This window comes from Salvelinus alpinus, chromosome 27 (genome assembly GCF_045679555.1).
Source record: "Salvelinus alpinus chromosome 27, SLU_Salpinus.1, whole genome shotgun sequence".
Lineage (NCBI taxonomy): Eukaryota > Metazoa > Chordata > Actinopteri > Salmoniformes > Salmonidae > Salvelinus > Salvelinus alpinus.
Window position 1 is genome coordinate 40,994,026 of NC_092112.1, and position 27,670 is coordinate 41,021,695.

The 27,670-nt window shown below is 43.5% G+C and overlaps 1 protein-coding gene across 2 annotated transcripts in view; it reads right to left on the reverse strand.

The window, feature by feature from the left end:
- LOC139556574 (synaptosomal-associated protein 25-A-like) overlaps positions 1-22,133 on the reverse strand; it is a 44,342-nt gene extending 22,209 nt beyond the window's left edge. For both annotated transcript variants that reach the window (XM_071370694.1, XM_071370695.1), the window contains exon 1: positions 21,997-22,133. The gene's annotated coding sequence lies outside the window, so the exon portion shown is untranslated. The remainder of the gene's footprint in view (positions 1-21,996) is intronic.
- Positions 22,134-27,670: the final 5,537 nt, after the last annotated feature.

Here is a 27,670-nt window from a genome sequence, read left to right on the forward strand (position 1 = left end):
GTTGTTGAATAGGGAAAATTCATATTTTCATATTTCAATCATATTTGCACTATGTACTTGAGTTTGTGTCCTCAAAAGTGAGAACACCTAAGCAATTTATTTTAAAAATGACCGGAAAGGTGAGTTCTAGACCTTTCTAAGACTATGCAACATTACCAGTTATTGTTTATGGCCATCTCATGGAAAGGAATTACATTTGGGTATGTCTATTTAGGCGGAAATCTAAACTTTGTCCTATCATAAATAGATGGAACTCTCATCTAAGCAGGAATCAACTCGGAAATTTTCGATAACACAAGTTAAGCATGTTTCTACAAAATCAAAATTTGTACTACAAAATCAACACAATCAATGTGTGAGGGTGAATGGTCCACATACACCTCCGCTGACAGATAAACAGGTTGGTTTATGTTACTCTCAGATCCAGCGGAGAGAGAATGTGTTTCTGTCATGTTAACCAGATCAGACACATTTATTGAGTGGCCTAGCTAATTTACTGTGATTTACTCTCTTCTGCTGCACTCTGACAGCTGCCAGACATCTGCCTCATCCTCTACCTCCCTCCCCTTTCCAAATTCATCCACTATCTTCTCTTCAAACCCATACTATACCGCCTCATTACCTTCCTCCCCTCTCCAAACCTCCTCCTCCACCTCCCTCCCCTCTCCAAACCCATCTACTACCTCCCTCTTTCTCTCCAAATCCAAATTAAATCAAATCAAATCAAATTGTATTAGTCACATGCGCCGAATACAACAGGTGTGGACCTTACAGTGAAATGCTTACTTACAAGCCCCTAACCACCAATGCAGTTTAAAAAATATGAATAAGAATAAGAAATTAAAGGAACAAGTAATTAAAGAGCAGCAGTAAAATAACAATAGCGAGACCATATACAGGTGGTACCGGTACAGAGTCAATGTGTGGGGGCACCGGTTAGTCGAGGTAATTGAGGTAATATGTACATGTAGGTAGAGTTATTAAAGTGACTATGCATAGATAATAATAGAGAGTAGCAGCAGCGTAAAAGAGAGGGTGGGGGGGAATGCAAATAGTCTGGGTAGCCATTTGATTAGATGTTCAGGAGTCTTATGGCTTGGGGTAGAAGCGGTTTAGAAGCCTCTTGGGCCTAGACTTAGCACTCCGGTACCGCTTGCCGTGTGGTAGCAGAGAGAACAGTCTATGACTAGGGAGGCTGAAGTATTTGACAATTTTTAGGGCCTTCCTCTGACACCAGTGATGTACAGGGCCGTATGCACTACCCTCTGTAGTGCCTTGCGGTTGGAGGCCAAGCAGTTGCCATACCAGGCAGTGATGCAACCAGTCAGGATGTTCTCGATGGTGCAACTGTAGAACCTTTTGAGGATCTGAGGACCCATGCAAAGTATTTTCCACAAACACACATGCACACACGCAGACGCACACACACACACATGCACGCACACGCACGCACGCGCACACACACACACACACACACACACACACACACACACACACACACACACACACACACACACACACACACACACACACACACACACACACACACACACACACACACACACACACACACACACACACACACACACACACACACACACACACACACACACACACACACACACACACACACACACAATCTTAAGTGAGCTTTGCTGACTATCATAATTTAATCGTTTTCTTTATGGCAACAGAAAACATGTTGTTAAACATTTTATATGACAGCTATTACATTTCCCAAGGTAATTAACACTTTGTACGCCTCTAGCTGAGTAGAGACTTTTGAGGAATTATTATGATTTTCAAAAGCAGTTCATCAGTTAATGCCTCCACATTTCTAAACTTAATTGCCAAAGATACTGCTAATGGCGCCAGATGGGATGGCTGCTGTTTTATGGGCTCTTAACCAACTGTGCTATTTGTTTTCTTTTCGCATTGTTTGTAACTTATTTTGTACACAGTGTTGCTGCTACCGTCTCTTATGACCGAGAAGAGCTTCTGGACATCAGAACAGAGATTACTCACCTTGAACAGGACAAATAATTTTTCTTTAATAAGCCGGACGAGAGGGATTTACTCCAGACACCCGACAAGGCCCTCATCCTAGTCATTTGCAGGAGGAAAAGACGGAGATATCACGGAAGGAGATCGGGGTGCCTTGTAAGGATCCGGCGACGAGTGGCTAATCTGCCTTTGCCATCGGTACTATTGGCCAACGTACAATCTCTGGATAATAAAGTGGACAAACTACAAGCACGTATATCTTACCAACGGGACATTAAAAACTGTAATATCTTATCTTTCACTGAGTCGTGGTTGAACGACGACATGAATAACATACAGCTGGTGGGTTACACACTGTATCGGCAAGATAGAACAGCAGCCTCTGGTAAGACAAGGGGTGGCGGACAATGTATATTTGTAAACAACAGCTGGTGCACAATATCTAAGGAAGTCTCAAGGTTTTGCTCACCTGAGGTAGAGTATCTCATGATAAGCTGTAGACCACACTATCTACCAAGAGAGTTTTCATCTATATTCTTCCTAGCCGTCTATTTACCACCACAAACCAATGCTGGCACTAAGGCCACACTGAATGAGCTGTATACGGCCAGAAGCAAACAGGACAACGCTCATCCAGAGGTGGCACTCCTCGTGGCCGGGGACTTTAATGCAGGGAAACTCAAATCCATTTTACCTCATTTCTACCAGCATGTTAAATGTGCAACCAGAGGGAAGAAAAACTCTAGACCACCTTTACTCCACACACAGAGACGCGTACAAAGCTCTACCTCGCGCTACCTCTACCTGGCAAATCTGACCATAATTCTATCCTCCTGATTCCTGCCTAGAAGCAAAAACTGAAGCAGGAAGAACCAGTGACTTGGTCAATAAAAAACTGAGCAGATGAAGCAGATTCTAAGCTACAGGACTGTTTTGCTAGCACAGACTGGAATACAGTACAGTATGTTTCGGGATTCTTCCGATGGCATTGAGAAGTTCACCAAATCAGTCACTGGCTTCATCAATAAGTGCATTGATGACGTCGTCCCCACAGTGACTGTACGTACATACCCCAACCAGAAGCCATGGATTACAGGCAACATACGCACTGAGCTAAAGGGTAGAGCTGCAGCTTTCAAGGAGTGGGACTCTAACCCGGAAGCTTATAAGAAATCCCGCTACGCCCTCCGATGAACCATCAAACAGGCAAAGCGTCAATACAGGCCTAAGATCGAATCATACTACACTGGCTCCGACACTCGATGGATGTGTCAGGGCTTGCAAACTATTACAGACTACAAAGGGAAGCACAGCAGCAAGCTTCCCAGTGACACAAGCCTACCAGACGAGCTAAATTACTTATATGCTCGCTTTGAGGCAAGTATCAAGTCAAATCAAATTGTATTGGTCATATACACATGATTAGCAGATGTTAATGCGAGTGTAGGGAAATGCTTGTGCTTCTAGTTCCGACAGTGCAGTAATATCTAACAAGTAATTTAACAATTCCCCAACAACTACCTAACACACACAAATCTAAAAGAAGTGAATGAGAATATGTACATATAAATATATGGATGAGCGGTGGCCGAGTGGCATAGGCAAGGTGCAATAGATGGTATAAAATACAGTATATACATATGATATGAGTAATGTAAGATATGTAAACATTATTAAAGTGCCATTATTTAAAGTGCCATTGTTTAAAGTGACTAGTGATCCATTTATTCAAGTGGCCAGTGATTGGGTCTCAATGTAGGCAGCAGCCTCTCTGAGTTAGTGATTGCTGTTTAGCAGTCTGAAGGCCTTGAGATAGAAGCTGTTCTTCAGTCTCTCGGTCCCAGCTTCATGCACCTGTACTGACCTTGCCTTCTGGATGGTAGAGGTGTGAACAGGCAGTTGCTTGGGTGGTTGTTGTCCTTGATGATCTCTTTGGCCTTCCTGTGACATCGGGGGCTATAGGTGAAATGGAGGGCAGGTAGTTTGCCCCCGGTGATGCACTGTGCAGACCGCACAACACTCTGGAGAGCCTTGTGGTTGAGGGCGGTGTAGTTGCCGTACCAGGCTGTGATACAGCCTGACAGGATGCTCCCGACTGTGCATCTGTAAAAGTTAGTCAGGGTTTTGGGTGACAAGCCACATTTCTTCAGTCTCCTGAGGTTGAAGAGGCGCTGTTTCCTTCCTTCACCACCTGGGGGCGGCCCGTCAGAAAGTCCAGGACCCAATTGCACAGGAAGGGGTTGAGACCCTGGGCCTCCAACTTGATGATGAGCTTGGAGGGTACTATGGTGTTGAATGCTGAGCTGTAGTTAATGAACAGCATTCTTACATAGGTATTCCACTTGTCCAGATGGGATAAGGCAGTGTGCAGTGTGATGACGATTGCATCGTCTGTGGACCTGTTCGGGCGGTATGCAAACTGAAGTGGGTCTAGGGTGGCCAGTAAGGTGGAGGTGATATTATCCTTGAGGTGATATTATCCTTGAATCTCTCAAAGCACTTCATGATGACAGAAGTGAGTGCTACGGGGCGGTAGTCATTTAGTTCAGTTATCTTTACCTTCTTGGGTACAGGAACAATGGTGGCCATCTTGAAGCATGTGGGGACAGCAGACTGGGATAGGGAGCGATTGAATATGTCCGTAAACATATTCAATGGTCTGAGAATGCTCTGAGGATGCGGCTTTGGATGCCGTCTGGGCCAGCAGCCTTGTGAGGGTTAACACGTTTAAATGTTTTACTCATGTCGGCCACAGAGAAGGGGGGAGTCAGTCCTTGTTAGCAGGTCATGACGGTGGCACTGTATTATCTTCAAAGCGGGCAAAGAAGGTGTTTAGTTTGTCTGGAAGCGTGACGTCGGTGTCCGTGACGTGGCTGGTTTTCTTTTGTAGTCCATGATTTCCTGTAGACCCTGCCACATACGTCTCATGTCTGAGCTGTTGAATTGCGACTCCACTTTGTCCCTGTACTGGCATTTCGCTTGTTTGATTACCTTGCGGAGGGAATAACTACACTGTTTATATTCATTCATATTCCCAGACCTCTTTCCATGGTTAAATGCGGTGGTTCACGCTTTCAGTTTTGCGCGGATGCCGCCATCCATCCACAGTTTCTGGTTAGGGTAGGTTTTAATAGTCACATTGGGTACAACATCTCCAATGCACTTCCTTATAAACTCACTCACTGAGTCAGCGTATAGATCGATGTTGTTCTCTGAGGCTGACTGGAACATATCCCAGTCAGTGTGATCAAACAATCTTGAAGCGTGGATTCCGATTGGTCAGACCAGCTTTGAATGGTTCTAGTCACTGTTACATCCAGTTTGAGTTTATGCCTATAAGACAGAAGGAGCAAGATGGCTTCGTGGTCGTATTTGCCGATGGGAGGGCGGGGGAGAATTTTGTATGCATCGCGGAAGCGAGGGAGTAGGGCGGGGGAGTAGCTAGTAGTTAGAGTAACCCGCGCACAGTGCAATCAATATGCTGATAGAATTTAGGTAGCCTTGTTCTAAAATTTGCTTTGTTAAAATCCCCAGCTACAATAAAGGAAGCCTCAGGATATATGGTTTCCCGTTTACATAGAGTCCAGTGAAGTTCCTTGAGGGCCGTCTTGGTGTCTGCTTGATGGGGAATGTACACAGCTGTGACGATAACTGCTGAGAATTCCCTCGGTAGATAAAATGGCCGACATTTGATTGTAAAGAATTCTAGGTCGGGTGAGCAGAAGGACTTGAGCTCCTGTATGTTATGATTACACCATGAGTCATTAATCATGAAGCATACACCCCCACCCTTCTTCTTCCCAGAGAGGTGTTTATCTCTGTCGGCATGATGCATGGAGAAGCCCAGTGGCTGAACTGATTCCAACACCATATCCCGAGAGAGCCATGTTTCCGTGAAACAGAGAATGTTACTATCTCTGATGTCTCTCTGGAAGGCAACCCTTGCTCAAATTTCGTCTACCTTGTTGTCAAGAGACTGGACATTGGCGACTAGTATACTTGGGAGCGGTGGGCGATGTGCACGTTTACGGAGCCTGACCAGGAAGCCGCTCCGTCTGCCCCTTCTGCAACTCCGTTGTTTTGGGTCGGCTTCTGGTGGAGCGCACTTCCGGGTTGGAGCGAGTAGTCGCATTTCGCTTCGCTCCACAGGTAGTATTACATTTAATTTCATTTCATTACAGTACAACGGTTTGATTTGTTTGATCTTAGCTAGCTACATAGCCGTCTTTGTATCAAAGATAATTGTGTAGTTTAGAGTAATTATCGAGGTTAGCTAGCCAGCTATTTTCGTCCTTCTAACGTAGTCAACACTGCTAGCTAGCCAGCTAGCCAGCTAGCCACCGAATAGCAGCACTGTAGAAACTATTACATTACAACGGAACAACGGAATGACTTGATTAGTGTAGTGTTAGCTAGCTACATAGTTGTCTTTGCTGTCTTTGTATCTAAGATAATTGTGTAGTTTAGAGTAATTATCGAGGTTAGCTAGCCAGCTATTTTTGTCCGCCGCGCTGCCGTTCTCCTACCTAGTCAACACTGCTAGCTAGCCAACTTCTACCGAATAGCAGCACTGTAGAAACTATTACATTACAACGGAACGACTTGATTAGTGTAGTGTTAGCTAGCTACATAGTTGTCTTTGCTGTCTTTGTATCCAAGATAATTGTGTAGTTTAGAGTAATTATCGAGGTTACCTAGCCAGTTATCGAGGTTACCTAGCCAGCTACACTTTCAAACAAAGTCAACAACGCAGCCACTGCTAGCTAGCCTACTTCACCAGCCAGCAGTACTGTATCATTTTAGTCACAAGACGCTCTCTCAGAATGACCTTCTTGATCCAAATCAGTCAGGTTTCAAGACTAGTCATTCAACTGAGACTGCTCTTCTCTGTGTCACGGAGGCGCTCCGCACTGCTAAAGCTAACTCTCTCTCCTCTGCTCTCATCCTTCTAGACCTATCGGCTGCCTTTGATACTGTGAACCATCAGATCCTCCTCTCCACCCTCTCCGAGTTGGGCATCTCCGGCGCGGCCCACGCTTGGATTGCGTCCTACCTGACAGGTCGCTCCTACCAGGTGGCGTGGCGAGAATCTGTCTCCGCACCACGTGCTCTCACCACTGGTGTCCCCCAGGGCTCTGTTCTAGGCCCTCTCCTATTCTCGCTATACACCAAGTCACTTGGCTCTGTCATATCCTCACATGGTCTCTCCTATCATTGCTATGCAGACGACACACAATTAATCTTCTCCTTTCCCCCTTCTGATAACCAGGTGGCGAATCGCATCTCTGCATGTCTGGCAGACATATCAGTGTGGATGACGGATCACCACCTCAAGCTGAACTTCGGCAAGACGGAGCTGCTCTTCCTCCCGGGGAAGGACTGCCCGTTCCATGATCTCGTCATCACGGTTGACAACTCCATTGTGTCCTCCTCCCAGAGTGCTAAGAACCTTGGCGTGATCCTGGACAACACCCTGTCGTTCTCAACTAACATCAAGGCGGTGACCCGTTCCTGTAGGTTCATGCTCTACAACATTCGCAGAGTACGACCCTGCCTCACACAGGAAGCGGCGCAGGTCCTAATCCAGGCACTTGTCATCTCCCGTCTGGATTACTGCAACTCGCTGTTTGCTGGGCTCCCTTACTGTGCCATTAAACCCCTACAACTCATCCAGAACGCCGCAGCCCGTCTGGTGTTCAACCTTCCCAAGTTCTCTCACGTCACCCCGCTCCTCCGCTCTCTCCACTGGCTTCCAGTTGAAGCTCGCATCCGCTACAAGACCATGGTGCTTGCCTACGGAGCTGTGAGGGGAACGGCACCTCCGTACCTTCAGGCTCTGATCAGGCCCTACACCCAAACAAGGGCACTGCGTTCATCCACCTCTGGCCTGCTCCCCTCCCTACCTCTGAGGAAGTACAGTTCCCGCTCAGCCCAGTCAAAACTGTTCGCTGCTCTGGCACCCCAATGGTGGAACAAACTCCCTCACGACGCCAGGTCAGCGGAGTCAATCACCACCTTCCGGAGACACCTGAAACCCCACCTCTTTAAGGAATACCTAGGATAGGATAAAGTAATCCTTCTAACCCCCCCCCCCCCCTTAAAAGAGTTAGATGCACTATTGTGAAGTGGTTGTTCCACTGGATATCATAAGGTGAATGCACCAATTTGTAAGTCGCTCTGGATAAGAGCGTCTGCTAAATGACTTAAATGTAAATGTAAATGTAAAATCCATTGTCCTGGGTGGTGGTCCAAACAGATGATCCACTTCGGGAAAGTCGTATTCTTGGTCGTAATGTTGGTAAGTTGACGTCGCTCTTATATCCAATAGTTCTTCCCGGCTGTTTGTAATAAGACTTAAGATTTCCTGGGGTAACAATGTAAGAAATAATACATAAAAAACGAAATACTGCATAGTTTCCTAAGGACTCAAAGCGAAGTGACCATCTCTGTCGGCCCCAGGTTTATTTTTTTATATATATATTTTTAAACATGCATGAGAGCATCAGCTGTTCCGGATGACTGTGTGATCACGCTCTCCATAGCCGATGTGAGTAAGACCTTTAAATAGGTCAACATTCACAAGGCCGCAGGGCCAGACAGATTACCAGGATGTATACTCCGTGCATGCGCTGACCAAGTGTCTTTAATGACATTTTCAACCTCTCCCTGTCTGAGTCTGTAATACCAACATGTTTCAAGCAGACCACTACAGTTCCTGTGCCCAAGAACACTAAGGTGGTAACCTGCCTAAATAACTACTGACCCGTAGCACTCACGTCTGTAGCAATGAAGTGCTTTGAAAGGCTGTTCATGGCTCACATCAACACCATTATCCCAGAAACTTTAGACCCACTCAATTTGCATACCGCCCCAACAGATCCACAGAGGATGCAATCTCTATTGCACTCCACACTGCCCTTTCACAACTGGTCAAATGGAACACCTATGTGAGAATGCTATTCATTTGACTACTGCTCAATGTTCAACACTATAGTGCCCTCAAAGCTCATCACTAAGCTAAGGACCCTGGGACTAAACACCTCCCTCTGCAACTGGATCCTGGACTTCCTGACGGGCCGCCCCAGGTGGTAAGGGTAGGTAACAACACATCCGCCACGCTGATCCTCAACACCGGGGGAGCCTCAGGGGTCTGTGCTCAGTCCCCTCCTGTACTCCCTGTTCCCTCATGACTGCATGGCCAGGCACGACTCCAACATCATCATTAAGTTTAACGATGACACAACAGTCATCAGCCTGATCAGCCGTTATCAGCCTGATCACTGATAACGATGAGACAGCCTCTCCCTCAACATGATCAAGACAAATGAGATGATTGTGGACTACAGGAAAAGGAGGACCGAGCACGCCCCCATTCTCATCGATGGGACTGTAGTGGAGCAGGTTGAGAGTTTCAAGTTCCTTGGTGTCCACATCCCCAACAAACTAACACACCAAGACAGTCGTGAAAAGGGCACGACAAAACCTATTCCCACTCAGGAGAATGAAAATACTTGGCATGGGTCCTCAGATCCTCAAAAGGTTCTACAGCTGCACCATCAAGAGCATCCTGACTGGTTGCATCACTGCCTGGTATAGCAACTGCTCGGCCTCTGACCACAAGGCACTACAAAGGTTAGTGAGTACGGCCCAGTACCATCACTGGGGCCAAGCTTCCTGCCATCCAGGACCTCTATACCAGGCGGTGTCAGAGGAAGGCCCTAAAACTTGTCAAAGGCTCCAGCCTCCCTAGTCATAGACTGTTCTCTTTGCTACCACACGGCAAGCGCCAAGTCTAGGTCCAAGAGGCTTCTAAACAGCTTCTACCCCCAAGCCATAAGACTCCTGAACATCTAATTAAATGGCTACCCAGACTATTTGCATTGCCCCCCCCCCCCCACCCTCTCTTTTATGCTGCTGCTACTCTCTGTTTATTATCTATGCATAGTCACTTTAATAACTCTACCTACATGTACATATTACCTCAATTACCTCGACTAACCGGTGCCCCCGCACATTGACTCTGTACCGGTACCCCACGTATATGGTCTCGCTATTGTTATTTTACTGCTGCTCTTTAATTATTTGTAACTTTATTTCTTATTTTTCTAAAACCCGCATTGTTGGTTAAGGGCTTGTAAGTAACCCTTTCACTGTAAGGTCTACACCTGTTGTATTCGACGCATGTGACAAATAAAATTTGATTTGATTTCGATTTGATATAAAAGGCACCCTTCAAAGAATATACAGCTGAGCTACAGTCAGCGGGCTATAATCACTGCAGGTCCTTGAATGAAAAATATGGAGATGCCTTCATTCGCATTACCCACACGTTCCCTTTTGAGGTTGTAATTTTTCATGCCTTGTCCAATCACAGAGTGCTTATAGAACGCTCTTCACACCATCACCTCTACCCCCGTCGGCTGTCTTTCGCCCGTGTGCCTGCAAATGATCTGGCCTGGAAAACCTAAAACGACTGTACCTGTATTCATCAAATAAAACCCCTGCATGCTGCTACCCAGTCACAAACACATCCAAATGGACGAAGGGATGAGAATACCATGGAGGTGCTTCACATTCCTCAGGGATGCATTCCGTGCCATTCCCTGATCCCTGTTATTCATTCAGTAGGCAGCAGCTATGTGGCAGACTCAAGCACTCAGACCAGAAAAATGTTCAGTTTAAACTGGCATTTCCTAACCTTGCAGCCAAACTGGCTCATGGTCTGTTCTGATAATAGACCAAATCATTGTTCTGCTTCAACAGTTAAAGAGAGAATAGCTCTTTGTCTCTGTGCGCGTGTGTGTGTGTGTGTGTGTGTGTGTGTGTGTGTGTGTGTGTGTGTGTGTGTGTGTGTGTGTGTGTGTGTGTGTGTGTGTGTGTGTGTGTGTGTGTGTGTGTGTGTGTGTGTGTGTGTGTGTGCGAGCGTGCGTGCGTGCGTGCGTACGTAAGCGTGTGTATGTTTGCTTGCTCACAATAACCGTTTGTCTGCCACGGCTGCCATTTTGTCTTATTCCTCCAATTAGTCTGTCTTTGCTCAATCTTTTACCACACACAGTATCCACCATAACAACACCCTTTACACATCAATATGCCCTCCTCACAACAATCTGTTTTAATTTCAGCTAAAAATAGAACGTCATCATGTTTTGGTCACTGAGAGAAAAGTACATGGTTAGCTAGTTGGCTACAGCAGGTTCTACCATTTCACAATAGCCTGTAATCACTAGTTATTATTTCTAAACAAAATACAGTGGGGAGAACAAGTATTTGATACACTGCCGATTTTGCAGGTTTTCCTACTTACAAAGCATGTAGAGGTCTGTAATTTCTATCATGGGTACACTTCAACTATGAGAGACGGAATCTAAAACAAAAATCCAGAAAATCACATTGTATGATTTTTAAGTAATTAATTTGCATTTTATTGCATGACATAAGTATTTGATACATCAGAAAAGCAGATCTTCATATTTGGTACAGAAACCTTTGTTTGCAATTACAGAGATCATACGTTTCCTGTAGTTCTTGACCAGGTTTGCACACACTGCAGCAGGGATTTTGGCCCACTCCTCCATACAGATCTTCTCCAGATCCTTCAGGTTTCGGGGCTGTCGCTGGGCAATACGGACTTTCAGCTCCCTCCAAAGATTTTCTATTGGGTTCAGGTCTGGAGACTGGCTAGGCCACTCCAAGACCTTGAGATGCTTCTTACGGCGCCACTCCTTAGTTGCCCTGGCTGTGTGTTTCGGGTCGTTGTCATGCTGGAAGACCCAGCCACGACCCATCTTCAATGCTCTTACTGAGGGAAGGAGGTTGTTGGCCAAGATCTCGCGATACATGGCCCCATCCATCCTCCCCTCAATACGGTGCAGTCATCCTGTACCCTTTGCAGAAAAGCATCCCCAAAGAATGATGTTTCCACCTCCATGCTTCACGGTTGGGATGGTGTTCTTGGGGTTGTACTCATCCTTCTTCTTCCTCCAAACACGGCGAGTGGAGTTTAGACCAAAAAGCTCTATTTTTGTCTCATCAGACCACATGACCTTCTCCCATTCCTCCTCTGGATCATCCAGATGGTCATTGGCAAACTTCAGACGGGCCTGGACATGCGCTGGCTTGAGCAGGTGGACCTTGCGTGCGCTGCAGGATTTTAATCCATGACGGTGTAGTGTGTTACTAATGGTTTTCTTTGAGACTGTGGTCCCAGCTCTCTCCAGGTCATTGACCAGGTCCTGCCGTGTAGTTCTGGGCTGATAACTCACCTTCCTCATGATCATTGATGCCCCACGAGGTGAGATCTTGCATGGAGCCCCAGACCGAGGGTGATTGACCGTCATCTTGAACTTCTTCCATTTTCTAATAATTGCGCCAACAGTTGTTGCCTTCTCACCAAGCTGCTTGCCTATTGTCCTGTAGCCCATCCCAGCCTGTTGCATGTCTACAATTTTATCCCTGATGTCCTTATACAGCTCTCTGGTCTTGGCCATTGTGGAGAGGTTGGAGTCTGTTTGATTGAGTGTGTGGACAGGTGTCTTTTATACAGGTAACGAGTTCAAACAGGTGCAGTTAATACAGGTAATGAGTGGAGAACAGGAGGGCTTCTTAAAGAAAAACTAACAGGTCTGTGAGAGCCGGAATTCTTACTGGTTGGTAGGTGATCAAATACTTATGTCATGCAATAAAATGCAAATTAATTACTTAAAAATCATACAATGTGATTTTCTGGATTTTTGTTTTAGATTCCGTCTCTCACAGTTGAAGTGTACCTATGATAAAAATTACAGACCTCTACATGCTTTGTAAGTAGGAAAACCTGCAAAATCGGCAGTGTATCAAATACTTGTTCTCCCCACTGTACATTTTTGGGTGGATTCTTGTTGTTTGGTTTATGGTTTGAACAGTGGCTGAGATTATATTTGGTTATCAATGCAAAATATTCTACTTTGATGAATAGCCTATAGATCAGATCAAGGAACCAAGTGACAACACTGCCTCTATGGCTGCGAAAGGAATGATATTGGATGTCTACCTTTTCACGTAGTCAAAAAGTAAGTTGAATGTCAGGGCATGTTACATGGGGCCACCCCTTTTGTGATGAAAAACGACATTGCAAAACTCAGAATCTTGCGTCTGCGTAGAGCTTGTAAGTAGGCTTTACAGTAGCTTCTAACGTACATCACCCCTCCTTGTCCCTCCCACCTGTTACAAGTGTACTAGGGTCTGCTGCTTAGGAACAGGAGAAAGATCAAGGATCAGCAGGGCATTACAGGCCCCTTCACTGGTGATCTCATCTGGGTTCAAATAGTATTTGTTTTCTTTCACTTTAGATGTACTTGATTGAGCCTGCGGTGCCTGAAGCAATACAACCAATGGAATAGTCCCAAAATGACAGGCTCCCATCAGACAGGCTCAATGAAATGCTTTAAGCATTTGAAAGAAAACAATGACCATTTGAACCCAGGTCTGCATCAGCGCTTACCCCATCAATACAGAGCATAGGGGAGCTGAGCAGAAGCCCTAGCTCCCCTCTGACAGTGGCAGACAGTCACCTCTGCGGTCTCCTTGCGTAGGGAGGCAACGGCTGGGCTGGCTCTCTCCCTTCCTCCTGGGGGAGCCCCAGGACACATTTATTAACACAGAGGCCATTAAAGCAGACATGCTGGACCCAGAGGGCCTGGGAAATATGACAAGTGACAAGCCAAACACGACAAGGAGCGGCAGCCGCAGGGGGTGGCAGTGGGCAGGAGGAGAGGGGAAGGGGCTGTGGGGAGAGAGGGAGAGAAGAGGGGACGGGGAGTATGGGAGTGGCAGGAGGAAACACACAACAGCTTGTTATGAGATGGGTCGGCAGCCTGTTTTGAATTAAAAGCATGACCTTATAGTTTTTATGGGACTGAGACAATAAAACCGGGTCGAGATGCAAAGGCACTCCGAAACCTGCAGCAGATGTTTTTTTCAATGTCGTGATATTTGATGGAATTCAATCGCAAGGGGCAAATTGAAGCACCCCATCCCTGAAAAGGAATGCCAGATACAATTACTGATGGTTTACTGATGTTGCGGTAATAGGCAATTAAAGCATTATGTCTTAACCAATATTGATGGGTTTCCTTATCGCTGTCGTCACCGCTTTGCTCTGGAACATGTTTGTACACTGTAATGCAGCCTATTCAGCTTCCTTCCCCACAATGTTCCATTTACACAAGTTGATGTTTCAATTCCATAGATGTTCCAATTCTGTGAACGCACTCATGGCTTATTTGACTGATTCATGGCATAATTGAATCTGTGTAACAAATGGCACCCTATTCCCTACATACTTTACTACTTTTGACCAGAGGCTGATGGGCCCTCGTGCACTATATAGCGAATAGGTTGCCATTTTGGGCAAAAAGTTCAATTTCTCCGTAGTCCAGGGACGGCAGCCTCAGTAGCCAAGCCACTTAAGTGACAACATTAGAGGCTGTTAAATATTTGAGGAGTCATTTTTTTAAATGTACCTTTATTTCACTAGGCAAGTCAGTTAAGAACAAATTCTTATTTTCAATGACAGCCTAGGAACACTGCCTTGTTCAGGGGCAGAACGACAGATTTTTACCTTGTCAGCTCGGGGATTCAATCTTGCAACCTTTCGTTTACTAGTCCAACGCTCTAACCACTAGGCTACCTGCCGCCCCGAGCATTGAAGACAAAGACATTAAAAAGCAATTAGTGGGCCCCCGGGCCAAGAAACACATTCTGACAAGACCCTCACTCACAATATCTAAGAATAATGGCTACGTCAGAAATGACGTAGCCTCTGTAGTCTCTGTAGTGCACTCATATAATTAAATATAGGATATTTTAAGAGTGCACTACTATTCACCATAGATCCTTCTTCTTCTTCTGTCTAATCCCTCATGATTACATTTCAACTAGGTCAAATATGAACATGAATAGGTGTTATTACATGTAATAAGCATGTTATAAGGTACTATTACCCGTAGTATCCACCAGCAGCACACAAAACTGAGTTAGATGTGTATAATCCCCCAAGAAAAAGACTTCAACCCAGTGGTGCATGTGTACGACTTCAGACTGAGAGGAAATGAACTCATTATGCGCATAAGTCCAGTCAAGACAAATAAGCATTGAACTGATTTGCCAAGCAGGAAATGTAAGCGTGTTACTTACAATTGACACTAACTGACATTCTCTATATTCCCATGAAGCTTTAGCTCAGTGAACCAACGTCTGTATCATTATCATATCACTGCCTTGGCTATACGATGAACACACATACACTAATTAGATCAAAAGAACATCTCTCGGGCAAATCAAATGTGCTATATTGTACAGTACGAGCGTATACTTCTATGTGTGTATGTGTGTGTGTTTGCGCGTGCGTGCGAGAGAGAGAGCAATATCCAATATTGTAATTTGTGGCATACAAAGGGCCATTACTCATTTGCTGTGAATTCATATGTTAGGAACAGTATACACAAGCCCGAATAAAGTAAATTGCTTTGCACAATCCTTGGCTTGCAACAGCTCATGGGAGCAGGAGCCTATATCCTGTTTCTGTAGCTTGAGGCAGCTCGATGTACAAGCCATCCCCTGGACAGGACACTAATCTCCGTAACACATCAGGTCCCATTTTTTAGTCTTTGGTATGACTCGGCTGGGGATCAAACTCCCAACCTTCCAATCTCAGGGCCACTGAGTTGGTTGCACAACAGAATATGCCTCACGTAATATACCCAGAAACCCTCAGTGTCTGCACTAACCCATCGTAAATGACCCTGCCACAGATCGACAAAGGTAGAGCAAAAACATCACCAGAGAACCTCGTCACGCTCCATTGGATACTGCAATCGTGTCGAATGCAGCCCAGAGTCAACAGAACACTTATGTCTAGCCGGTCTATTGTCAGGCACCTGAGCTCACTGCAGTACATGTAACGGTGAACGGATCAAGCACGTTCATGTTGACTAGAGCAGATGATTAGGTGAACGTGGTTCATTTGAGAAGGGATTAGATGGTAATTAGATGGCCGGTGCTTCAGTCCAGACCAGGGAGATTTCAGCCAGTCCTACAGTACGCCTCGTAACTCAACACAGACGAATCCTTCCATCATACAACTGACTTGGAAGATGATATCTGTCACGCCCTGGCCTTAGTATTCTTTGTTTTCTTTATTATTTTAGTTAGGTCAGGGTGTGACATGGGGAATGTTTGTGTTTTGGGTGGTTATATGGTAAAGGGGGTGTTGGGATTAATGTATGGGTTTGTGTTGAGTGAATGTTTCTAGGTAGTATGTCTATGGTTGCCTGAGTGGTTCTCAATCAGAGACAGATGTCTTTCATTTGTCTCTGATTGGGAGCCATATTTAAGGCAGCCATAGGCATCATGCGTTTGTGGGTAATTGTCTATGTTCTATGTTGCATGTGTGCACTTAGTCCTCATAGCTTCACGTTCGTCTGTCGGTTGTTTTGTTCATTTTGTAAGTATTTGTTTTTTCCTTCATTAAAAGAAGATGTATTTTTCACGCGCTGCGCCTTGGTCCTCTCTCTCTTATCAAGACGATCGTGACAATATCGGCGTGGTAACAGCACGCAGCGCGACACTTATTACTGTTGCAGTCTCCGGCATACCTTCTTACTGGCAGGCCTGTTTAAACCACGTGTCTTGTCATCACTGACCACTGTATTGCTGCAAAACAGAGATAGACCTTTAAGTCTATAATAGGAAACATTCTTTACAACAACGCTTTTATTATAGAGGTGCTACATAACAAATATTATTTACGACAAAGCTTTTATGATAGAGGTGCTGTATGATTTGGAGAAGGTCCAACATCGAGCAGATAGATAGTACTTCCAAAAAAACAAATCTACAGTAGATAAGATGGGGAGAAGTCTGTCCATAATAAAGCGCTGCTCTGCCCTTCTTAAAACAACACTATCAACAAGGCAGGTCCTTGTTTTGTCGCACCTAGTCTACTGTTCAGTAGTGTGGTCAGGTGCCACAAAGAGGGACTTGGGAAAATTGCAGTTGGCTCAGAATAGGGCAGCATGGCTGGCCCTTAAAAGTACACGGATAGCTAACATTAATGACATGCAGGTCAATCTCTTATGGCTCAAAGTGGATGAAAGATTGACTTCATCATCACTTGTTTTTGTAAGAGTTGCTGACAAGCTGAATGTACCGAGCTTGTGCATACCCCCACAAGACATGCCACAAGAGGTCTCTTCCCAGTCCCCAAGTCCAGAACTGACTATGGGTGGCACACTGTACTACATAGAGCCATGACTACATGGAACTCTATTCCACATTAGGTAACTGATGCAAGCAGTAGAATCAGATTTAAAAAGCAGGTAAAATACACCTTATGGAACAACAGGGACTGTAAAGAGACACACACAAAGGTACAGACACATGCATAAGCACGCATTGTGATATTGTTGTATGGTGGTATTGAAAATGTTGTGTTGTGGATATGTGGTGACGTAGGGATTGTAATGGAATTTTTATGTTTGTGCTTTTCTTATAACTAATTTCTGTGTTCTATTCACGTGCTGTTCTATTAACCGATTTCTGTGTTCATGCCAGTGACTGATTTAACGAATCCTCACTTATCCGTATCTGCAGTTTGGCAGTACGTTGTTTTGAGAACGAACAAAATATATCTCAGCTCAAGGTCTCAGCTTAGAGAAGAGAAGCCTCGTGAGATATTGGTCTGTCACATGTTATGAACCAGTATTGGTCGGTCACATGAATGAAACAAAACGGTAATGATTAATGAACTATGCTAAATCATGCAAATATAACTTGTCTGTGTATAGCAGTATATAAGACAACATCAGGGACTGCCCAGTAAGAGCTCCTGACTGACATGTGTACTATGGTGCATTGAGTTGGTTGGTACCTCTACCGCGTGCTGACAAATAAACAATGATTAATTTAAGATTGACTTAGTGTCCCTGTGTAAGAATTTCCATGCCAGGATGTTATATGATGTACTGTTTTATCTTTAGCTCGTTCAGTACAAACATAGTTGACTGTTTTATCTTTTGTTTTATATGTAATGTGGGTACTTTGGTGCGTTTGTACCCCAGGTAGAGTGGGGTACAATGGGGATCCCTAATAAATACAAACATAAATCTACGGCCCTTTTCCAGGGCCATGAACTTAGAATAGCCTCCGATCCACTGGTCTCCGCTGGTCAGAACAGCACCTATACAGATCTCATTATGGAGATACCATCACACACAGTCCCTCTGACAAAAGCTCTGCTGCGCACCTGGAGGCCATGATGACTATTTTATTTGTCAGAGAGATTAAACTGAAGCGTGATAACGTTATTCTTATATCCAATTAAAAAGCAGAGTACAATTCACGATTATTCAGGCTTTTTCTTTCATGCTTTCCAGCTTCCTCCAGGCTCTCAAATGCATGTCATATTCTGCATGTTATGGTGCCGTGGGTCTTTCAATTGACAAGCATCATTAGTAATCAGTATCAGTGGGGCATGTTTTTGTGGGTATGTTTGGCAAAAAGCTTAAACGTACAATCTGCAGTTGCTACATCCATTTTTGTACTGAATATTAATGATCTGTACTCATTGATTCTTGAAGAATATAACTTATAAATGCCTCATGAGCTTAGTTCAACTGTCGTGCCCCACCAGAACCCAAAATACGAGCTTGTTTTATTCCCCAATATGTAAACAAAGTAAATATAGACAAACGGTTAAAACTATCATTCTGATTTGATGGATGGTTAGTCATTGCATCTATAGCTCTGTCTATGAATTTGAGAGTGGTTACATTTCTCCAGCCCAACCCTCAGCTTTTTACGTAAACAGGGGCGGGGCCAGGTTTGGTTATTGTTTCAACTGCTGATTGTAGCTTTAATTAATTCATCCAAGGCTGTAATCATATAGATTGTGATATAAGTAAAATGTTCTGAAATCGAATTTACTGCCAAGTCACTTCTTGGCCAAATGTCAATTTCAGTAGGCCTAGAGTTGTTTAGGGTGAAATTAAATCCTGTCTGCTCATCCTACTTATATCTGGAGGTTATATACTCAGAAAAAAACAGGGATAGCTACAAGCACAAACACGCACCCAATGCACAGTTCAACGAATCTTTACAAATCATTGATCTCCGAGGCATTGGTTTGATTCTAGAAATGTGAGCTCAGTAGACCAGACACAGACAGAGTGCAGCTATATAGATTAACAATAGGCTGTGCCGGGAAACAATCCACCACTGGGGATGGTATATGAGTCCGTTTTTACTCGGGGAACAACCCCTATAGCGCCGCCTACGCAAAGCGATGGAAGCTGCATGATGCAATATGGTATAGTGTAGCAGCCGTGCCAACCAAGAGCGTGTCCTTTTCTTTGTCAGTTCAACACGGGGCCCTCTCAACAACCCTTTCGATTATGTATTTCTAGCATAACTAAAGGCCTGCTACTAGCTTCTCCATTTTGATGCTCTCTGTCTCTCTATAGGTTTCTCTCTGATGTTATAGCAAGAGACTGAAAACGCTCGAGCAGTGACAGGGGAGATGCGACAGTGGTCCAGCACGGAAATCTAAAAGCATTATCAGACATTTATGAGACAGTATTACCAGGTCCGACGTGTGAAGATGATCACCTGACCTACATAATTAATTTGCCTAAAAATGTCTGGTCAACAAGCAACAACTTTCCTTTGAACCATGATGAAGAAAAGCCAGTGAGCAATAACTGCAATTTTGCCAATTCCACCACATGCTTCGTGCTGTCGACGATCTAAGGATCTCATGCTCATCTGTGGTCTGTTGTAGGGGACGTGCATTGATAGACCAGCATAGATGTATGATATGGCGTGGATGAATGGGTGCTATAGGATGTCATAGTGAAACCTATAGGATGTCATAGTGCAGGTTTCACCACCGTCCTCCCATGCTCTTCTCGCCTCCAGCCTCCGCCCATCTAGACACAAACGGTAATTATGCCTCACCACCTAAATATGCAGCCTGGTCTCATAGACTAGACGTAATATAGTAAATGTAAATCCGTGACACTCAAATTAGTATGATATGTTACATTTGGTATAGTTACATAAGACAGATGGTTACTTAAGGCAAAAAATCGAAAGTAAGGTTGTTGGTCGGGGTGGATGGGTTGGCGTATAATGCACATTTCGTATAGCAACTTTTCAACTACTTACTACTTTTTAGCTACTTTGCAACTACTTAGCATGTTAGCTATCCCTTCCCCAAGCCCTAACCTTAACCATTTTATCTTACTCTGCCCCTAGCCCTAACCTTAACCCTTTTAGCTAACCCTTCTCCAACCCTAACCTTAACCCTTTAACCCAAAACTTAACCCTAACCCCTAACCCAAACCCCTAGCCTAGCTAACATTAGCCAGCTAGCTAATGTTAGCCACCTAGATAGGATTCGTAACATATCATACATTTAGCAAATTCGTAAGTTATAGCACATTTGCAAAATTCGTAACTTATTGTACATTTCACTAATTAACAGTGGTGGAAAAAGTACCTAATTGTCATACTTGAGAAAAAGTAACGATTCCTTAATAGAAAATTACTCAAGTAAAAGTGAAAGTCCCCCAGTAAAATACTACTTGAGTAAAAGTCTAAAAGTATTTGGTTTTAAATATACTTAAGTATCAAAAGTAAAAGTAAAGATAATTTCAAATTGCTTACATTAAGCAAACCAGAACTTTTTGTTTGTGTTATTTACGGATAGCCAGGGGCACACTCCCAACACGCAGACATAATTTACAAAAAAAGCATGTGTTTAGTAAGTCCACCAAATCAGAGGCAGTGGGGATGACCAGGGACGTTCTCTTGATAAGTGCCTGAATTTGACCATTTTCCTGTCCTGCTAAGCATTCAAAATGTAATGAGTACTTTTGGGTTTCAGGGAAATGTATGGAGAAAAAAAGTACATTATTTTCATTAGGAATATAGTGAAGTTAAAGTTAAAGTAGTCAAACATATAAATAGTAAAGTACAGATAACCCAAAAAACAACATATGTAGTACTTTAAAGTATTTACACTTAAGTACTTTACACCACTGCAAATTAGTAACATATAATACGAATTGTAATTCATAACATATCATACGAAATGGAGTGTCTCGGATTTATATACAGAATAATATGAAATGCTCTGAGACCAGTCTGCAGCATGGCATGGTAGGGATGTGGCCATTTTGACACAACAAACTATGGACAGACGTGCACAATAGTGGCACATTCATGAAGTTTGACAGTCTCCACCTTCCATCAAGACACTATGCATGGCGCACTTTACTACAGCCTAATGACAATCCCTAAATCAATCAAGGACCCCGTCTAGGATGTGTTTCTCCCCCAACTCTGTTAACTTTCTAGTGCGTGTTCGTCTGTTTATTTTCCTAGAGAGAGAGAGAGAGAGAGACAGAGAGAGTTTACTGTTAATTTGATTTATTTCACTGTTGTTTATTTTCTAGTTCACTTGCTTTGGCAAAGTTAACATATATTTCCCATGCCAATAAAGCCGTTAAATTGAAATTGAGATAGAGAGAACAGCGAAGATGTCGTTGTCCAAGGTTCTGAAACACAGAACGCCCACACCTTACACATTAGCACACACAACATCCTTCATTTTCAACAATTGACTACGCGTGTAGATTTTACACGCACAGCACAGTGGTCATGTAATTTTAAAGGCGTGCCGCGTTTGCCTCTTTCTAATAACTGTACACACAGCCTAGAACGGATAAATAGGCAATATTAAACACAAAGGCAACGAAAAAAAGTTTGTTAATCAAGTGCTGTTATCATACCGGGTTTGACAATAAAAACCCATCCTCCGATGTACTGTCGAAGACGGCTTCACAATTCAAAACCTAATGCTTCATTCTGTAGTAAAAGTGTTTTGTGGGGATGAAAACTAAAATAAATCCTTTGCGATATAACAGAATAGAGAATTGTATACTTTTCTCCTACCTGTGCCCGTGGTCGGTGGCTTGCAGTCAGCACGAGGAGGAAATGTCCGCAAATTTCAACAACTAACAGATATCACCCCAGTTCTGCATGGACTGGATTGTCACAAAGGCAGTGCCCGCGTGGTTGATACCTCCTCAGTTCTTCTTCAATGAAAAGCAGCATCTCTGCAATCGTAAAAGATGGAGGATGCTTTTGACGTCAGCAGCTTTGAATCGATATCTGTCAAAAAAGATCAGCACTTCTGCAGGGTTGGTAATGGGAAGCTGCATGTGCACCGGTAACGGCTCAATAGAAATTGCCATGTATTTTTAGGCAACCAAAAGCATGTGAATGTGTTTACAGTGTCGAATCATGGTGTCACATCTCAGCCGTGGAGTCTAGACATTTTCTCCATCAAAACCAGTATTGTTTAGTATTACTTTTGTGGCTTTATCGTGAGAAGTAGATAACATAATAGATGTACACATGCTTGACAGGATGATGTTCTTGAGCATCCACTAAACATGTGATTTAGTCCTATTGAAGCAAACTGCAGTCACACAATAACAGCACCATCTTTTGAATGCTCTGAAATAGAATAGACTAGTGAATACAGCCAGCTTTACATTAAAGGATAGTCGTTAGGGACCATTCGAAAATTACTGGAAGGTGGGGGAGTCCAACTCGAGATTTCATTTATTTTTAAAGGCACCCCCCCACCCAATGTTATAAAAATATATTCACATGACCCTCCCCTTCATTGAATTAACTCAAAAATAATTGATTATGACCACAGTAACAGTGACAAAGTATAAATGCATTTAATGCAATTCTAGTAATTTACATGACTAAAGACATTAGCAGAATGTCTTTTTTTATACCAGTTTTTATGAGCTCATAGTCAGCAGGCCAGAACATAATATAAATGCATCCCAATTCATTCACCTTTACTATTTCAAACAACATTTTTGAACTCATCCGTTTAATAAATAATCAATTAAATTACACATTTAAAAAAAAAAATTGAGACAAAATTACCAATGTCTCTGAGTGCTGTAGTCTTAGTCTATTTCTCTGTGCATTGACTGGTGAAAAACAGTTCGCCTACCCTAAAGAAAATATAGCTTTCCAAAAGTCCCTAAAGAAAGGCAGATTTAGAAAATAGGAGTTTCAGGGAAAAATGGACAGATAGATTATCATTAATCGTACCACATTTCTCAAAATGTCTCTGATGCCAAGCCAGTGTGTCTTGTTTGCAACGAAACTGTTGCTGTTTGTAAAAAATGTCATCTGAGACGTCATATGATTCTAAGAAATGTAAGCTACTTTTACAAGTTACATTTCCCCACCCCAGACAGAGGCCCAACACAGAAACATTTACATTTTAACTGCTGGCTACTCTTCCATGGCTTAACCCATCAAGAGAAGGTCAAAAGTCCTTCCCTGAAAGCTGCCTGGGTTTAAACATCTCTTTTACAGAAAGTGAATAGCTCAATTGATAGCGACATTATAGGCCTATTAGATTACTTCCCAATCAAAGTAAAACATTTTACTTTTTGCAACTCGTTTCTAGCATAAAGCATCGCAGAGGAAAGCGTCGTTATAGATGGCTTTAAATAATCAGAATCTGTTTTAGGTTCTTCAAAATCTTAAGCTAACAAGGAGTATGCTTTTTGCCATAAAAAAACATACTTTTGGAGGAATTGGCCGACAAATCTATGGATAGCTTATCATTTAAACTGCTGGAGCTTATTTCTTCCTGTTTAAGAAATAAGAGGCCTACCTCTTAGGCTCCAGCAGAAATCTCTCTTGTTGTTAGTTAATTTGAGTTAAAATGAAGTCTGTTGAAATGAATGACTTGAATTAGCCTTATTTCAGCACCATGTGCTGTCCACCTTTCGATTGATTGTGCCGTGGGTGCCGCTTCACGTTTCAACTCCACAAAGTAATGGAAGTTACTGTAATCTTACTAATTATCAAGTCAATAAATGATGACCTCACAATCATCATGGGTAACAAAACATGTTGTTTTGTGGCCTTTGGAGGCAAATATCAAAGGTAAGAGTGTGACCAATATGAGCCCGGAGCCGACGGCGGCAACCCATGTGGGTACTGTGGGATTGGCTAGTGTATAAGGAAAGTACCAATACCAAGGCAAAAAAACTCATTAGACTCCCCTGTGCCCAATAAAAATCCACACAACCCTCCCCAAAGCAAAAAAAAAAAAGTTACACCCCCGCTTCCCTATTTTGGACCCCCGCCCCCTTCCCCTCCAGTAATTTTCGAACTGCCCCAATACTTTCTCCAACAGCATTTCTTTTCAATCTATTTACATTTTAGTATTTTTTTTCTAAGACTAATACACACCCACATTTTAATCTAACAATGTGTGCCCAAACAAAATAGAATGGACACAAGTGAAGATTTGATGACACCCTACCCTTGTCTTACAGTACATGTATCCAAGACAAAGATAATCACAGTCATGTATGAGGGTGTTATGAATATGATCATAGAATAATGGATGATAATTACAGCTTTTTATTTCAGATCAATTAAAATAAATTAATTTGAGGAAATGAATAATTCATATTTCCTAATGAGGAGTGTAGACTTCTCAGGCAGCGTGGGAATGTTCTCCTTTACTCTCTGCCTCTGTTTGGCAGTCTAACAAATGTATCTTCTATTGCTCTGAAGCAAACCTGACTCCTAAATGAATGATAATGATAACTCCGCATGAAAAATCCATTTGGAGAGGAGAGCCAGAGGCCAAAAGAGAGAGAGAGAGAAGGAGATAAATGGGGAGAGAGAATGAAAGAGAGAGTGATATGGGAAGAGACAGAATGGGAGAGATATAGATAGATACTGTAGATGTGGGATAGAGAAAGACAGAGATGAGAGAGAGATTGAGAAAGGAGTCTCTTGCTGGACATTTCATTCATAAAACCAACAGATAGTAACTGCATGTATTTAAATACACATTCAATGCTCTGTATTTGTAATACAGGACAGAGTAGATATGTGTCACATGTTGCCCTCTTTAGTTTTTCACAGATTGGAGACCAGCCCTTTTTGTGTGTATTTATTATTTCATTTTGAGTTTGCAGTGATCGTTTATTTAACATATTTTGCATGCCTTATTCTAATTTGCATGACATTCTATGGTTTGCTGTGCCTCCTTTTGTCCTTTCTAATGGATTTATTGTAGACTCCTTCCCCTTGGCTGGTCTCCTTGGAGACGGGAGTTGGCCCAGGTTTGCCACGCCTGGGCCTTATCAACTAACAAGCTAACTGAGCTCCTTAACTGTTACTGACTCTTACATCTGATAACTCAAAGAATAATGCAATGGGCTGTTATGTAAAGATGAAGTGAAGGGGAGACCTGCTGTTTGGAATGGTCCGACAGACAGCACATCATCCCAAAGGAGAGGGAAGAGGACTATGGACGAGAGGACTAGCGACTCCTTGTGGCGGGCTGGGCGCCTGCAAGCTGACTCGGTAGCCAGTTGTACATTGGTGCGGCTGGCTTCCGGGTTAAGCGAGCAGCATGTCAAGAAGCAGTGCGGCTTGGCAGGGTCGTGTCTAATGATGCATGGCTCTCGACCTTCGCCTCTCCCGAGTCTGTACGGGAGTTGCAGTGATGGGACAAGAATGTAACTACCAATTGGGGAGAAAAAGGGGTAAAAGTACAAAACAAATAAGTAGAATAGGGTGCCATTTGGTACGTATCCTGAGTGATATGAGTGATGTTTTAGTGACTTTAGGTGACAACAGACTGAGAGATTGACCTGATGAAAGAGAGAATCTCTGAAAGGGTAGCAGAGGTGAGGAGAGAAAATTGAGGTTTCTTTCTGGTGAGTGAGAGAGGGGTGTTTTCCTCAAACTGGGTAGCACTGCAGAGCCTGCAGCGTGGCTGTGCCAGCCAGTGCCGCCTCCTCCTCTGCTGCACTGAAACTGTTTTTCTTTCTCTCTCTCTCTCTCTCTGTCTCCAGTTCTCTATTCTAGGCGCCCTTCTGTCCCAACCCGGCACCAGAGAAAATATTTTGTTTCTTTCAGTAAATTTTGGTCAAGAAAAAACTAACCTGTAGCTAGCTGGCTTCTGTGAATTGCGCTGTGTCATGGCTGTTGCTGCTTATTGTATTACTATTGGACGTTCTTTCGTTCACTATTTCATGAAGCATTATCATTTGTTTACCATATTTATCATCCGTTTGGGTAAAAGGCACAGGAACTCAACTAAGATGAGCGCATCTAAAGGATACAATGGGTAGATGTACACAGTCCCTCTATTCTCTATGACAATAATGGTATAGGCTAATGATTGTGTACAACAATAGACGATATGGTCAGAGGTGTGTGCTTCTTCTCTAAGACATGGTATATGTGCATAATGGTATGCAACAGGAGACAATAGGCAGAGTCGCGTGTTGCTTCTCTCTCAAATGAACTGTTTTTGGGGAAAAAAAGGAAAAGGAAACCAAACCAAATATGGTTGCAGGTGACAGCAGAGAGGATACCCTGTTGCCATAGCTACATGCCAGCTAATTTCATGTTCACTCTATGGAGATAAAACATGTTCATGCATGTAGTGGTGTTAATAGTATAACACACAGGCACGCACACAAGTAGGCGCACATGCACACACACATAAACGAGCACGTGCATGCACAAACACACACACAATACAGCCTCCCACATACACACTGGACCCGCAGAGACTATTACACCATCAGTAATGACAGAGTTGATTTGCTGACCAGAACACTGACCTCCATAACCCAGCAACCTGGACACAGATTATGAAGGATCCTTCGAGGAGCACTGCACTGCACTGTAAAAGCGCACGAGGGGATCCACTGGCACACTGACTGCCCTCTCCCCACCACCCTTTCACAAGCATTCTCTGTAAACATCCTAATAATCATCATACATGCTGCAAGAGGATCTCAACTGTTGCAATGTTTTATCCCGTGATGCAAATGCTCAAGCAAACACACACACAGAGACAAATATGCACAGACACACAGTATACACACAGATGCTCATATGGAGACTAAGAATATAATAATTTGTGTTCAGTTGGCAATAATGTGCCACTTTCTGTGAGTTAGCCAGGAGGGACCTTCTGTTTTGGTCCAGTACTCTGAGGTATAAGAGCATTCAGCTCCACTCTGCCATCCTGCACTGCACAGCTGTCCATGCACAAGACTGGCATCAGTGAACCTTGTAACCCTACTGGGCCCTGTTGAATAGCTTGCTAAGGCCGGGCCTATTATTATTATTATTATGCATTATACCGTACTGACAAGTAAAGATCACCCAAATAGGTAATCGCAAATGTGAATAGACAAGATTCAATGTTGGTAAACATCAAATTTATTTGGTTTTGTCAACCCTCCATACAGAGGCCGTGTTTATATCTGTAATTTCTTATATTTCTCACTGCATTTCTCTCTTTCTTGTCTCTCTAACTCCGCCTCTCTCTGTCTCTCCCTAACCCTCTCTTTAAATCTCTCACACACTCGCTCAGTCTCTGTCACTCTATAAAACTTCTTCGGTATCGGTGTCCCGTCCACGGGACAGTTGAGCTAACGTAGGCTAATGCGATTAGCATGAGGTTGTAAGTAACAAGAAGATATCCCAGGACATTGACATATCTGATATTGGCAGAAAGCTTAAATGATTGTTAATCTAA